This window comes from Mustela putorius, unplaced genomic scaffold (genome assembly GCF_011764305.1).
Source record: "Mustela putorius furo isolate JIRA1106 unplaced genomic scaffold, ASM1176430v1.1 tig00000174_pilon_pilon_pilon, whole genome shotgun sequence".
NCBI classification, from domain to species: Eukaryota; Metazoa; Chordata; class Mammalia; order Carnivora; family Mustelidae; genus Mustela; species Mustela putorius.
In genome coordinates this window covers 7,779,099-7,794,001 of record NW_025421304.1, presented here as the reverse complement: position 1 = coordinate 7,794,001, position 14,903 = coordinate 7,779,099, and the positions used below count along the sequence as shown (strand labels likewise).

General features: G+C 43.8%; 1 pseudogene; it reads right to left on the bottom strand.

Moving 5' to 3' along the window:
- Nucleotides 1–14,094: 14,094 nt before the first annotated feature.
- On the bottom strand, nt 14,095–14,188 carry LOC123391061 (annotated as a pseudogene).
- Nucleotides 14,189–14,903: the final 715 nt, after the last annotated feature.

Sequence of the window (14,903 nt, the reverse complement as noted above, 5' to 3'; positions counted from 1 at the left end):
ACTCTCTGGACTACACTGTCTTAGGAAGTTCTTTCCAGAGGACCAACCCACCAGACACCACCAGGCCTACAGTAAACATAACCACTCCCAGGAGTGCCTAAGCCCCCAGACTTGTATCTTCCATTCCCAGACTGTCATGTTCCATCCTTCCTGCTCACCTCTTTGATGACTGCAACACAGTTATCAAAGCTCCTTCCTTGCTTCTCCCTTTGCCACTCTTGGACTAATAGCCTTCTCTTACTGTCCAGCCCATGGTCCACCACACTGACGATTTCTTGGGAATCCTTGCATTCCTGTCAAACCCAACTAGCCAAACCCTAGACCTGAGTCAATTAAATCCTCTGAGTGATATTAGGGAAACCTCACACCCAACCCTGCTGAGCAGTCCAGGAATCTTGTTATTTCCCTGTATTAGGTTCTCCAGAGAAACAGAACCAATAGGAGATTACATCTATCATATATCATAGGTATATGATTTATTACAAAGTACTGGTTCACATGATTAAGGAGGATCTGGGAAAGCCAGTGATGCAATTTGAAGGCAGAAGACCAATGTCACAGCTCAATAGTGAAAAAGGGAGCAAATTTAGTCTTTGTCTTTTTGTTCTCTTCAGGCCCTCTGCGGACTGGATAAAGCCCACCTACATTGGGAAGGGCCATCTGCTTTACTCTGTCTACCAATTCAAATGTTAATCTGTTCCAGAAACATGCTCACAGACATACCCAGAAATCATATTTAACCAGATTTGTAGGCATCCCATGGCCCAGCCAAGTAGACACATGAAATTAACCATCACAATCCTCTCTCTGTTGTTCTTGGCAACAAGTTTTTCATTATTTCACTTCCCCAGTCATTGATCCCACCTTCCATTCTCAGTTTCTGCCACTATTCAGCAGATAATCTCCATTCCCAATGCACAGGAAAAGTGGGATACAATAGAAGACCCACATGAGAATCCCTTCAACTTTCTGCCTTTTTCCAGAAGTCACCAGCAGACCCGTAGCATGTAAAGTTCTCCTCCTTGGGTTTGGTCTCAAAGCAGTGCTTCTACTCCTTGTCATCAAGGCTGATTCTTATCCCCAACAATCCAATTGCTACTCACCCACCTTGGCTCCTTTCTACCTGCTCATAAACAGGCTTCGGGATCCCACACTCTGACAGCTTTTCCCTCAACACCATTTTGCTCTGAATCAGATTTCCAGAAGTTCTCCTTCCTTGCTTGTGTCACACCTTGTTGCATACTGGCTCCTGTCCCCAGCTCCCAACAGATTGCCCACCCCACCCTCCCTGCTCTTTCAGGAAAGACACTATCAGCACACCAGTAAGTCACTGGGTCAGCATCTGCACCAGAATGTGAAATTCTACTCTCTTCCAGGATTTCCTGACCCTACTGTCTCCTGCTTTGCCTCCTTCCTTTCTCTGCCACTCCTTCCAGGGCCTCTGAAGAACATTTTCCCATGACTGTTCTTTAAAACTTGGTGATCATCAGCGTTCCATCCATCCTCAGCCTAGCTTCTTCTCTATGGCATTCTTCCTGAGTGATCTAATACTTCCCCAGGGCTTTAAATATGCTGAAGACCACTTGGTCCATACCTCTAGATCTAATCTTTATCACCCTGAGCTCAGCCTGTAGGTCTTCTCTGCCACCTAGTCTCTCCTCACTTTCTTTCTCATCCTGTGTGCTCTCTCTCTCTCTCTCACACACACACACACACATGCCACAAACTCTTTTGACACTTTCTGAGATTCATGAGTTCATGTCATTGGAGGAACAGGCACCAAAATGGGATTATGCATGCAAGGGTTTTATTAAAGGCACTACTGGGGACAGAAAATGGGGAAGGAGAGAAAAAAAGCTGAGGAAGTCATCAGATGGTGATGCAAATCTAGCCCCACGTGAAGGGAAGCAAGAGTAGGTTTGGGTGGGAGCATTCTGCAGAGTAGCTGAACACACAACAAGGCCATTAGGGAATTCTCCAGGGATGTAAGCCATCAGAGAAGTCTCACATCCCATTTTCCCAGCAGCTCCCTGCCTGGCTCCAGCATTGGATGGGAGTAGTTCCTGGAAGTTTTGGTGCAAACACTCCAGCTGCTCATAGCACAATAGCCTGGTCCAACTCCCTGCAGGGGCATTCGTGTGGCTACCACAGTGGCCAAACCCTTGCAAACACAGGAAGCTTCCTGAGGGGCCTCCTGAGACACATGTTTGCTCATAATGCTAAAATCTGGCAGATACTTCTCCTTCTCCAAGGAGGGCACAAGTCTCCAGGCCCTCGGAGAGTCAGGCTTAGACAAGCAGTGAGGAGGTATGAGAAGTGAAGGAGATGATGGATGGGCTTTGGCTGGAACAGAGAGGCCACATTAAAGGTGCGAGGAATGACAAATAGGACCCAACAACTGTGGTCTGATCAGATGCTTGCTACCTTGAGGCAGTGTTTAATCTTTGTATCATGTACCAGATTGGATGTTTCATACTTTACCATGCTGTGAGAGTCACCTGAAGAGCTGGTTAACAATGGCCACTGGGGCCACTCCCATAAGTTGAGAAGAACCTGAGAGCTTACTTTTCTAACTAGCTCCCAGGTGATGCTGGTATTACCAGCTCAGAGACCACACTATTCTAAATATAATTCTGGCAGGAGAAATGTTTGACTCTCACCCTTAAATTCGGGCTGCTTCCTTTCTGGGAAGGAAACCCACACTTTTGGGTGAGGGCCCAAGGAAGTTATCTGTTTGCCTTAGAAACCTACTGACTATACCTGGTCCTTTACATAAACCCATGTAGCAAACTGTTGCCTTTGCAAATGCTTCTATTTATAGGGAAGGAATTGGAAGAGGCACCAAGTACACTCAAAAGATGAAGGTGACCAGTGTCCTTCTGTGTTGTCCTTGTGACCTGTTGCGGCCATGTTTGGATCGGCTCCTACTCAGGGCTGCAGGAATCTGCCAAGGAAAGACATTCCCTTACCAATGGGATGGTCACCAAAGGCTTTATGAAAGATGGAGAATCCAAAGGGGAATTCAGAGGAAGCAAAGTCGGGGGTCCCAAGGTACACTTCTGGTATGGTAAAGAAGGGGTTCACACTGGTGCCACGAAGTCCTAGCACAAAGAAGAGAGCTCCACTGATAGTACACAAAAGCACCAGGTCATGGACACACCAGGCTGAGAATCTACCCTTTTCTCTGTAGGTTGTGGGATCCAGGTGGATGGGGAGGCATGAAAAAAGCCACACAGGAAGGCCAGAGTTGGGGTGGAACATAGGACAGATTTTGGAGGGTGCAGGGGAATGGAGGGGCTGTTTGAATCCTATCTCATCAGATTACATGGGAGCCAAAGCTCAAGGCTATGAAAGGGAAATAGAAGAAGAAGCAGAGATGACAAATCGGGTGATCTGACAGGTGATCAGAGAACACATCTTTGATTTGATAATGAAAGTCAATGAGAAAATACAAGTCTATTTGCAGCTAAGTTCTCAGGAGTAGAAATGATCCTACTGTATCCTCTAACAATATTGCAGAGTCAGGTATGTGAAAGGAAAGGAAAAGAAAAAAAAAAGTGAGGTGGCTATTTTAATTAAAGAGCCATCCATTCCAGAAAATGACATACTTGCTTTCTGATTTTTGAGTTCTGAGGAGGTCCATGTTGCTGGCCTGGACTGGTCATATCCCTTTAATTAGACCATTACTTGGGAGGGGTCTCCCCTTTGAGCCCAGGCTGGCCATGCCAGGTGATTAGGGGAAGCAGGATGTCCAGTCTAGTAGGGCCACAGGGTCTTACTGCTACCCTTCCTCTCATTTTCCCCATGGAGTGATGTAAAAGCAGACGCAGGGGGGCACCTGGGTGGCTCAGTGGGTTAAACCTCTCCCTTCAGCTCAGGTCATGATCCCAGGGTCCTAGGATCTGGCCCCATATCGAGCTCTCTGCTCAGCACGGAGCCTGCTTCCCCACCCCCACCCCCTGCCTGCCTCTCTGCCTACTTATGATCCCCCTCTCTCTGTTAAATAAAAAAATAAAATCTTAAAAAAAAAAAAAAAAAGCAGACCCAGGGACCTCCAGTGGGCTGGGGGTGGGGGCTAGGGTCCAGCCCAGAGCCCAGGTTTACAAAGTTATTTAAACCATGAGCCCAAGAGACTACACACTTCACCTTGACTTACAACTTCCTGGAATTGGGCAGCTGGGGGCAAAGTATTTTGAAGCCTGAACCCCCTGGCTGGTGGCCTTAATCAGTCCTTCTGATGAGGGAACAGAAGGCTGGCTGAGGACAAAGCAAAAGGCTGACACCTTGCAACCTCCCCTCCACCCCCATTCCTGGGTGGGACATATTGTGACATTCTTTAGGAATCTCCCAACTATCTTAATAGCTTGCTAAAAAAATGGCCACGGTCACCAAACTGTGGAAAGAACCAAGATGCTCTTCAATGGACGAAAGGATAAGGAAGATGTGGTCCATATACACTATGGAGTATTATGCCTCCATCAGAAAGGATGAATACCCAACTTTTGTAGCAACGTGGACGGGACTGGAAGAGATTATGCTGAGTGAAATAAGTCAAGCAGAGAGAGTCAATTATCATATGGTTTCACTTATTTGTGGAGCATAACAAATAGCATGGAGGACAAGGGGAGATGGAGAGGAAAGGGAGTTGGGGGAAATTGGAAGGGGAGGTGAATCATGAGAGACTATGGACTCTGAAAAACAATCTGAGGGTTTTGAAGGGGCGGGGGGTGGGAGGTTGTGGTACCAGGTGGTGGGTATTATAGAGGGCACAGATTGCATGGAGCACTGGGTGTGGTGCAAAAATAATGAATACTGTTATGTTGAAAATTTAAAAAATAAATAAATAATAAATAAAAAGGGCAAAACGACCTTAGCAATGGCATGGCCTCTGGTATCCAGTATCTTGTAGGTCCTATTTAGCATATGAAAGTTCTATTGAACCTCCCTTTTCCTTACTTCCAGCACCCCCATGGTACACAACCTGCCACCCCTCACAACCAGGGCAGCAGCTCTTCCGGGCCCCCAGTCCTGTCCCTATGCTTTAATAAACCACCATTTTGCACCAAAGATGTTTCAAGAATTATTTTTGGCTGTTGGCTCTGGACCTCACCCCACTGAACCTCACTTATACTCTAAAATTTAATCACTTCCACATCACAGATAAGGCACAACGGAGAGCAGAGAGGAGGAGGAGGAGAAACCCTCAGTAAGCATATTCCCGACAGTGGTGGACACTTGTAAGAGCATTTCCTTTCCTTCTTTGCTCTAAAGGGTGTGAAATACCATTTGTGCTGTGACAGATATGACCTCTGTAATTATGTGTTTTATTGCGTCTGCTGCAATATATATGTTGAAGTTCTAATTCCCAGTGTAAGCAGAAGGATTTAGGGGTCTCCAGAAAAATAAAGAGGAGAGAGCTTTTGTGACACAGGACAAGTCATACAGGCTCCAGGCTATTTTCCTGTGATCTATGCCTAATCAGCTCTACTTGCCCACGAGTTAAGGATTTTAAGGAAACAAAGAAAATGTGAAAACCAATGGTCTCTACAAGACCAGGAAAGATAATGAGCCCAAGATCCCAACCAGTTTGTACCAGCTCCCTGAGCCGGCCCAGAGCCTCTTCCCCTTGCTTCATTTCAAAGTTGAAAGCCTCCACCCTGAGAGGAGCACAAGCCTTATTAACATAAACTAGGAGGCATCTATAGGCGTGTTTTCTAAGAACATCTTTAAAAACTTATGCCCACCTTTATATGTGATAACAAAGATTCCCCTTTCTGAATATTTATCCTAAAACCTAAACAAAACTACCCTCTCACCTCTGCTTGGGGAATCAAGGGTTTGGAAGTTATTCCTTGTGATCTCTTTGTTTGCTGCAAATAAAGTTTCCGTTGTGTGACAACTCTACCTGGGGTAGTTTGTCCGTAATTTACAAGGCATGGACTCATGTTAGTTCACTTACAACAGCACCTCTGAATATGAACTTTTCTGGAAAAAGAAACTTTTCTGGAAACAGAACTTTTCTGGTTGTTGCAGGTGTAAACAGTTCAGATATAGCCATCCTGCAGTAGGAGGGATGAAGTTCTAGAATATAAGTGAGGTTCAGTGGGGTGAGGTCCGGCGCCAATGGCCAAGAAAGAATTCTTGGGACATCTTTGGTGCAAAATGGTGGTTTATTAAAGCATGGGGACAGGACCTGGGGGCAGAAAGAGCTGCTGCCCCAGTTGTGAGGGGTGGCAGGTTGTGTACCATGGGGGTGAGGGAGGTAAGGAAGAGGTGTCTATAGAACTTTCATATGCTAAATAGGACCTACAAAAGACTGGATACCAGGATACCAGAAGCCTTGCCATTGCCAAGATCGTTTTGCCCTTTCTAGCAATCTATTAAGATAGTTGGGAGATTCCTAAAGAATGTCTCATATGTCCCACCCCGGAGCGGGGGTGGGAGGAGGTTGCAAGGTGTCAGCCTTTTGCTTTGTCCTCAGCCAACCTTCTGTTTCCTCATCATCCCCCCCCCCCCCCGCCGGACAATTTTGACTCTTAAATCGTTAAGGTCATTTTAGGTGGAAGGTCTCAGCTTCTGTAACTTCTTCCTGCTGGACCACGGTGTAGACATGTCTCTACATACAGGTCAGTACTGGCCAGCTGGGAAATGTATAAGGGAGTTGTGAAAGGCAGCAACAGCTGAGTCCAGGGGAGACCGCTCAGGTGATCTTCCCAGGTGGAAATGGTCTGTGGAAGTTATGGCAGTGAAGAATCGACACCAGGTGAGGAGACATGGCAGAAAACAGCAAAACATGTTTAGTGTAACAAAAAGAAAATGAAGCTCAAATAAGTCTTTTTGCTAGTTGACAAAAAACCCTTTTCCAGTCCAGAAGTTTAATCAATCATTAAAGGAGAGAGGGACTGTTTAAAGTGCTATCTTGAGTATGTCAGAACCCAAGAAATGTTTTGTGATCATCTGGAACATAATCATAGTATTTTGTTTTTGTGATAGCACAACTTCTACCTTGTGTAGCAGTTAAAGCATCCAATGCCATTCTATTTTGTAAAGCTGCTTTACACATTTGTATCACCATAGCATTTTCACAGAGAAATGCTACTTCGAGGGTCATTTAGGGCTGACCATGTACTTAAGAGCTCCCATGGGCCAAACATCCTCCAGTTCCAAAGAGGGAACAAAAGTGGTTGTTGGCTGGTCATACCAATGAGACAGAACAAGTTCTGTTTTAAGTCCCAGAAGTCTGGCCAGATTAGTAATGCTTTTAATAATGCATCTGTGATTCCAGGCAAAACCCAGAGTACAGTGGCCTATCCTGCAGGGGGAAAGTCATGGGCACAAGTGAGTCATATAACCACTGGGTCTTGTTAGGAGACATTCCTCCAATTCTGGGTTTCTTGTAACTGCAATAAAGATGTCAAGGGTTATTTAGTTATGGAGGGCCATTTTTTTAAATGTGTAATAAAAGGCAATCAATTGTTAATTTGTAGGGACTAAAGGAGTCCAAACCTAGGAACAGTTTTTTTTCATGAAGTTTTTTTGTCAACTCCATGCCCTTTTTGCCCAATTAGTGGCCTGATGTAAACCCCTATATTACTTTCATTGGTTCCTAAGGTCATATCCTTTGACGTCCTTTGAAGTGAATTATAGCTGTCTCTTTAGGTAGGTGTACAGCCTTAAGAGTAGTAATTTTAGAGGTGCCTCGGTGGCTCAGTGGATTAAGCCTCTGCCTTTGGTTCAGGTCATGGTCTCAGGGTCCTGGGATCGAACCCCACATCCCCCACATCGAACTCTCTACTCGGCGGGGAGCCTGCTTTCTTCCCCCTTTCTCTCTGCCTGTTGCTCTGCCTACTTGTGATCTCTGTCAAATTAATAAATTAAAAAAAAAAACTTAAAAAAAAGAGTAATAGTTTTAGGACTGTATTTGATTGTGGAGTTATGGCTTGATAATAAACCCCTTTCCTTCCAAATTGCTCCATGGACATGTAGGACTAGGAGAGCATTATCTGGAGTCAGTATTAATATTAATTTTTAAGGCTTTGGCAATTGCAAAGTGCTAGTGAGCACTACAGCTTACCCAGCTTTTCTTATTCCTTTTATGAAAATTACTGTCATCAGTAAACCAAATGTCATTTGTATTTTTAATAGGGGCATCTTAAATATGGCCGACTAAAGTAAGATCAATAACCTCTGAACAGTTTTGCTCTATAGGGGAGTACAAGGGTCAGGTTCAGGGGCACCTGGGTGGCTCAGTGGGTTAAACCTCTGCCTTTGGCTCGGGTCATGATCTCAGGATTCAGGAATGAAGCACCACATCAGGATCTCTGCTCAGCAGGGAGCCTGCTTCCCGCCCCCCCCCCCCGCACCTGCCTCTCTGCCTATTGTAAGCTCTTGTCAAATAAATAAAATCTTGAAAAAAAAAAAGGGTCAGGTTCAGTCATACGGTAAGTAGGTTTAAAGTTTGACAAGTTTTAAGTATTATTTCAGGCATATCTGTAAGTGTAGCCTGGTATTTAAAAGTTGGCCTCCATCATCCAATGATGGCCTTTGATTTCTAAGACAAATCTGGACCTGATATGAAGTCATTATAATCAGGGACTGTCCCATAGTGAGCTTTGAGGCTCCTTTTATGAGGCAGGCTGTTCTATGCTTAGCTAAAGCCTTTGTTTGCAACTGTACCTCAGTGGTGGCTTCTAGGAGAAATACACCAAAGGGATGCAATCATCCCTTTTTCAGGGCGCCAGGATGGCACAGTGGGTTAAGCCTCTGCCTTTGGCTCAGGTCATGATCTCTCGGTCCTGGGATCGAGTCCCGAATCAGGCTTTCTGCTTGGCAGGGAGCCTGCTTCCTCCTCTCTCTCTCTGCCTGCCTCTCTGCCTACTTGCGGTGTCTCTCTGTCAAATAAATAAATAAAATCTTAAAAAAAAAAGAAGAAGAAGAAGAAGAAGAAGAAGCCCTTTTCCAGAGGTCCAGCCTTAACAACATTCTAATTACAAAGGATCACTGGTAAGTGGGAGAAAACTTGTTGAGATAAGGGAGAGTCCCACATGCACCATCCAATTCAATCATAAAGAAAATGGGGCCATCCATTATCTCCACAAGTCCATAGTTTAATCCTATGAAGTGGGGTATGCTGGCCTTTAGGCAATTATCCTAGCCCCACAGAATAGGCCAAGGTGATAGTTGAGTTATGCAAGTGCTGGGGAATTAATCCCATTTTTCCAGTTGTTTAAATAGTTATGTGCCCCTAGGGTTCTGTTATTATCCCCACAGAATAATAAGCAAGATCATTTAAATGAGCTATTGTGCAACTTCTCTGATGTAACCTCAAGTTGTCTAGCTTAGGTAAACATTTAAAGACAATCAAATCTAGAATCCATAAAGGTGTGTAATAACCATAATTTTTCTCTCTAAAATAGCCCTCATTTCCAGAGATAGCCAAATTAGGACTAATTTATTTGAAACAAGTCCAGTTTAAACAGATTTGGCCTAATTATTTACATGAGATCAGCAAGGACAGTGAGTGAGTGTATAGATCTTTTAGAATCTTCTTTGCTGGAACCTCTTATAAGGAATCTCTAGGTTGAATTTTTAGTAGCCTCTCCAGGCCAGAAGCCAAGCCAAGTACTTGCCATCAGACATGCCTGCAATACCTGTCGATTCGGGTGAATTTCTCTTCCTGAGGACCCCAAAGTATTCTGAAGTTTCTGCACCTGCCGGGAAGTGACATTCTTTACTCAACTGGTGAGGCTGCTGGGAACTCTGTAAGCAAGGTACCAGGCCAACAATCCGAAGGGGCTTTATGGCTCCAGGTTTCATAAGATCAACCTTAGTTCCTTAAAGCTGTCTGGCCATATCTGAGTCTATTCATGTCTTTCTCAAATATGACATTCCAGTCAAAGCCTTGTTAAAAAAAAAAAAAAAAAAAAAAAAAACAATGTTTCCAATAGCGCCCTGTTACAAGGAGAGCAGATTCTTATTAAAGTTATGCAAATGACTGATTGCCATGGAAGAAAGAATACTTTCGGAGATCTTTTGAGTTTCAGAGGGTTCAGATAGAGAGAAAAAATTGAATGCTTTGATTTGTTTACAATGAGTATTTTTACATTTCTGTAAGTCACAGGTAACTTAAGTAAAATTTTCCTTAGTGTGGAAGAACAAACATTAGAGAACCAGCAATGTTTAAAATGAGACTTAACACTATAATCTTTTGGTTCATTTAGTCCCATGTTACTAATTCTAGTTTAGTTTGAATACAGCTTTAGTTAGTTCTGGAAATTCTTACTGAAGTTTTAGGATTTTTAATATATAGAATACCTGTATTTGTCCTGTTTATATGAATCTCCTTTAAGGTGAAACTCCTTTTACAGGAGAATTAAAACAAAACAAAAAAACTCAGAAAGGGACATTGTTAATGATCTGATTTGAGAGTTCACTATGATATTGTAGAAAAGGAAACTCAGTTATCCTGTGACCCATTGACACACAGCACTTCAATAATTATGTTATCAAGTGATTATCTATCAAAACATTAAAACTTTAGGAAATGCATAGAATCTCTAGAATAGTTACAGCATTTACCCAAATGTAACCCATGGTTTATTATTTGTTTAGCAGTAATTCCTGAGTAACTTAGCATACCAAGGAAAAGCCTAAGGAGTTCAAGAGATTTCATTTACAATTTAAATCCTGTCAACATTTGCTAAAATCTTATGAAGTTTTAAAGCACAGGCCTAAATATAATTAGGGATGTTGAAGACCTGGTATAGGCAAAATGTGGAAAATGGTTTTTCTGGGCAGACAAAGAGGAAACAACTGTTTACCTTTTATTCCTAACAGCAGACTAATTTAAAAAAAAACTGTCCTTTTGAATGGAGACAATTTTAATCTTTTTTTAAAAAGATTTTATTTATTTATTAGACAGAGAGAAATCACAAGTAGGCAGAGAGGCAGGCAGAGAGAGAGAGGAGGAAGCAGGCTCCCTGCTGAGCAGAGCAGAGAGCCCGATGCAGGACTCGATCCCAGGACCCTGAGATCATGACCCGAGCCGAAGACAGCGGCTTAACCCACTGAGCCACCCAGGCGCCCCGAGACAATCTTAATCTTATACCAATGTACCTTTAAAGCCCATTCATTTCAATCTTGGTGTGTCCTGACCATACATAAAACTCTTTCTCTGAAGGTTTCCCTTCACAAACCTTCTACTAACTTTCTTTTACATTTAGATTTTGTCCCAAGCCATTTCTTTACAACCATCTCATTTAGAACAAAATTATCTTTTATCTTTAACAAAATGCATTCCCATTCTTTATCTTTCTTATGTATCTACTTTTCCACATACAGAGTAGTTTCTCTGATTTCCATTAGTCTTAGTTACAGCTAGAATTTTCTATTCTCAGAAACACCTTAGTCTCTAGTCAGTTAAGTATTAACCACTAGTGAATTCTTTAGATAGCAAATTTATGAATCAGTTAAGCACAAAACATGTTTACCAACAGATTTAAATATTCTTAGTTTCTTCGCAGTACGTCAAAAACATATAGGACATAGAACAAAACCTATGTCCAGTAGTCATTGACTTAGCATTTTATCCTATTTGAAAGACCTAGATGTCCAACAAATTTAATTCCAATTGTCATCCAAGCAAAATTTTAACTTTCAAGTTACCAAAGACTTTGAAAGCTATATTAACAATTACCCGTGAAAAGTCTGAGACAATGAACCATCAGTTTAGTCATCTTTTTGCTAACAAATTGCAATAGATAATATGAGCTTAGACATTTAGTAAACCTTGATAGAATAAAAGTTTCATGTTTACTGCTGATAAATTAAAAGACATGTCTATCTTAATTAAACCAACAAACTTAACTTAGTTTAAATACTGATTTCTGTTCCACCTGGGCCCACTCCACTTTATGTTTACCTGAGACACGGGTGGGGAAATCTGAGTTGGGGGGTAGGTCCAGGGGTTGCTCTTCTTGCTCCTTGATAGTGAAGAGAGAAGCAGCCTTGGTGCATGGTCTAGGGCCAGTCATGCAGGCCGCACCCACTTTGGTGCAGAAACAGGAGAAGGAGGAGATAGAACAAAGTGCTGCCAAAAGGCAGAGAAAGGATTCCTGGTTTTAGAGCTCATCAGCCCCTATAGAGGAGCAGATGCCAAGCTTTCCCACCAACAAGGGTGGAGGGGTCAGGCAGTCCACGTTGGGCCAGAGAAGACAGGGAATTTTCCCCAAACAAAGGGAGTTTTTGGAAGCTGCTTGGGAATATTCCTTTAAGTCTCTGTCTCAAGTTAGGTGAACCCCAGTTGGCTCCAATTATAGCCATTAGCATGGGAAATGAGTGAGGGAGAAGCCCCCACATCTATTAGGAGAAACAGAGACAAAGTCAGCGTCCCCTTTGCTAGGAATGGCCTGTGTATCCTCCAGCAACCTGGCTTTACTAGGAGAAGGCTTATTTATGTAATTATCACCCAATATGTCAGGAGGGAGTTTACTAGCTGACTCATTCGGGCAAACACATTCTGCAAAAGGCCCTTAAGTCATGGCCCCGGTGTAGACAAATGAAGGCCTAGGTATGAGCAATTAAGGTATTCTAGGTCCATTCGCCATTTCCTGCAGAGATCATCTAACTGATAGATCCCACTGAGGCCATGCAGTGTTACAGAAGCTCAGTCCTTTCCTAAGTTTTGCAATCCAAATTATTTCCAGTGGGTTAAAAGGCACTTGGGAACTGAAAAAGTTTACTGAGACCACGCTCCCAAAAAAGTAAAGAGGGTCCATTACCAAATCCCCCTGACTCCTGGGTGGCGTCCCACGCAGGATATGTCAGAGGTTCCTGTGTGTCAAAAATGACTGGAGGCGTCCCTCAACAAGACTTCACTATTGATCATGATCCTGCCTTCCCTGTGTTGGCATTCCGGCTGTAAAAGGCCCTGGAGGGGTGCCGGCACCCCTACCCTTTCCCATCACAGCTAATGGGTGCCTGGTGAATGGACCAAAACACTGTGCCATGCCATGCCATCGTCTGTCCTGAAGATTGCATACTATTTTGCCATTTTAACCCATGGAAATACTAGAAAAGTTTGGCAAGGGGTAATTACCCAATTTTGTAGCTTTAAGTAGTTTGTAGAAGACACTGACAAGAAACAGTAGACTGAAATCCATCATGGTCTATGCAACATTCCAAAACATGTGGTACTTACAACCAAGTTCCCTAGGAAACGGTCCCCGGCTGTGTTAATTCAATCGGGTACTGGTTGCGGCCGGCTCCCTGTGGAGGTCCTGGGGCCAGAAGTGGCTAGACCAGGGATGTGGAGGGAATCACATTAGATCAATCAGGAGGAAACCTCATAGAGGAGTCTTAAGATTGACAGCCGTCCTGGTGACTTAGGTGGCTGTCCCATGCCCAAGACAGACAACTTTGTATAAGAACAGGAATAAAGAGAGGGCATCAAGTTTCTGAGTCTCATTACCATTCTGTCCAGGGTACTAACTTTCACCCAAAAGGCAGACGTTCTCCTCCCCATAGAGTAGCCACAGGCTAGAGGATTACAGCCTGAGCAATCGACATGCAAGTGTTCCAATAAGACCACACTCCTTGAAAAGCCCTGAAAGGAAGAGGAAGAGGAGAGAAAGTACTCACCTATTTTACATGGAAGTTCAGAGTCCAAATGTAAAGGCTCACAGCGCCACATTCAGGTGCCAAATGATGAAGTTCTAGAACATAGGTGAGGTTCGGTGGGGTGAGGTCCGGAGCCAATGACCACAAAAGAATTCTTGAGATGTCTCTGGTACAAAAAGGTGGTTTATTAAAGCACAAGGACAGGACCTGTGGGCAGAAAGAGCTGCTGTCCCAGGCTGTGAGGGGTGGCAGGTTGTGTACCACGGGGGTGGGGGAAGTAAGGAAAAGGGAGGTTTCAACAGAACTTTCATATGCTAAGGAGGACCTGCAAAGAGAATGTATACCAGAGGCCTTGCAGTTGCCAAGGTCCTTCTGCCCTCTTTAGCAAGCTATTGAGATAGTTGGGAGATTCCTAAGGAATGTCACAATATGTCCCACCCAGGAGTGGGGGTGGGGGGGTTGCAAGGTTGCTTTGTCCTCAGCCAGTCTTCTGTTCCCAAGTCGGGAGGGCCCCTATCTAGAAACTTCTCCAGTAACAAACTATAGAAATGATCCCTGAAAGTATAGTCTTGGGATGGACCCAATCTAATATGGCTGTTGTCCTTATGAGATAGGAAAACTGTAGGATTCCGTAAAAATCTGCTTTTTTTTTTTTTAAGATTTTATTTATTTGACAGACAGAGATCACAATTAGGCAGAGAGGCAGGCAGAGAGAGAGGAGGAAGCAGGCTCCCCGCAGAGCAGAGAGCCTGATGCAGGGCTCGATCCCAGGACGCCAGGATCATGACCTGAGCCGAAGGCAGAGGCTTTAACCCACTCAGCCACCTGCTCCCTTTCCTGCTTGCGTTCTTGGTAGGATCTGCATACTCACCCTACTTTACACATGCTTTATAAGGCAAATAGCCTATGTCCTTCTTGTAAAGGACAAGAAATTAATGATTTTTCTAGAAGAGATAACATCTAAGGAAGAACCAGGTGAAGCCATCAAATGCATATCTGAACCACTGGCCCTAGATGTCTGGACACCCAGATGCCCTGCTCCATGGAAGAGCACTTGGGTCCTAGTCTTTGTTCTAACTAGTTTCTGGATGTCTGAGAGGACATGTACACCAGACCACAAACCTCAGTAAAAACCTTCAGACCTTGGACGAAGAAGAGACTCATGTTCCTTTCCTTTCCAAGACTCTCAGACACTCTGTCTGTACTGGCTTTCTCTTTAATAAACTTTGCTCTCTCTTCCTGCTGGCTTGCATTTGATTTCCATCCTTTGCAAAGCAAAGGGCCCT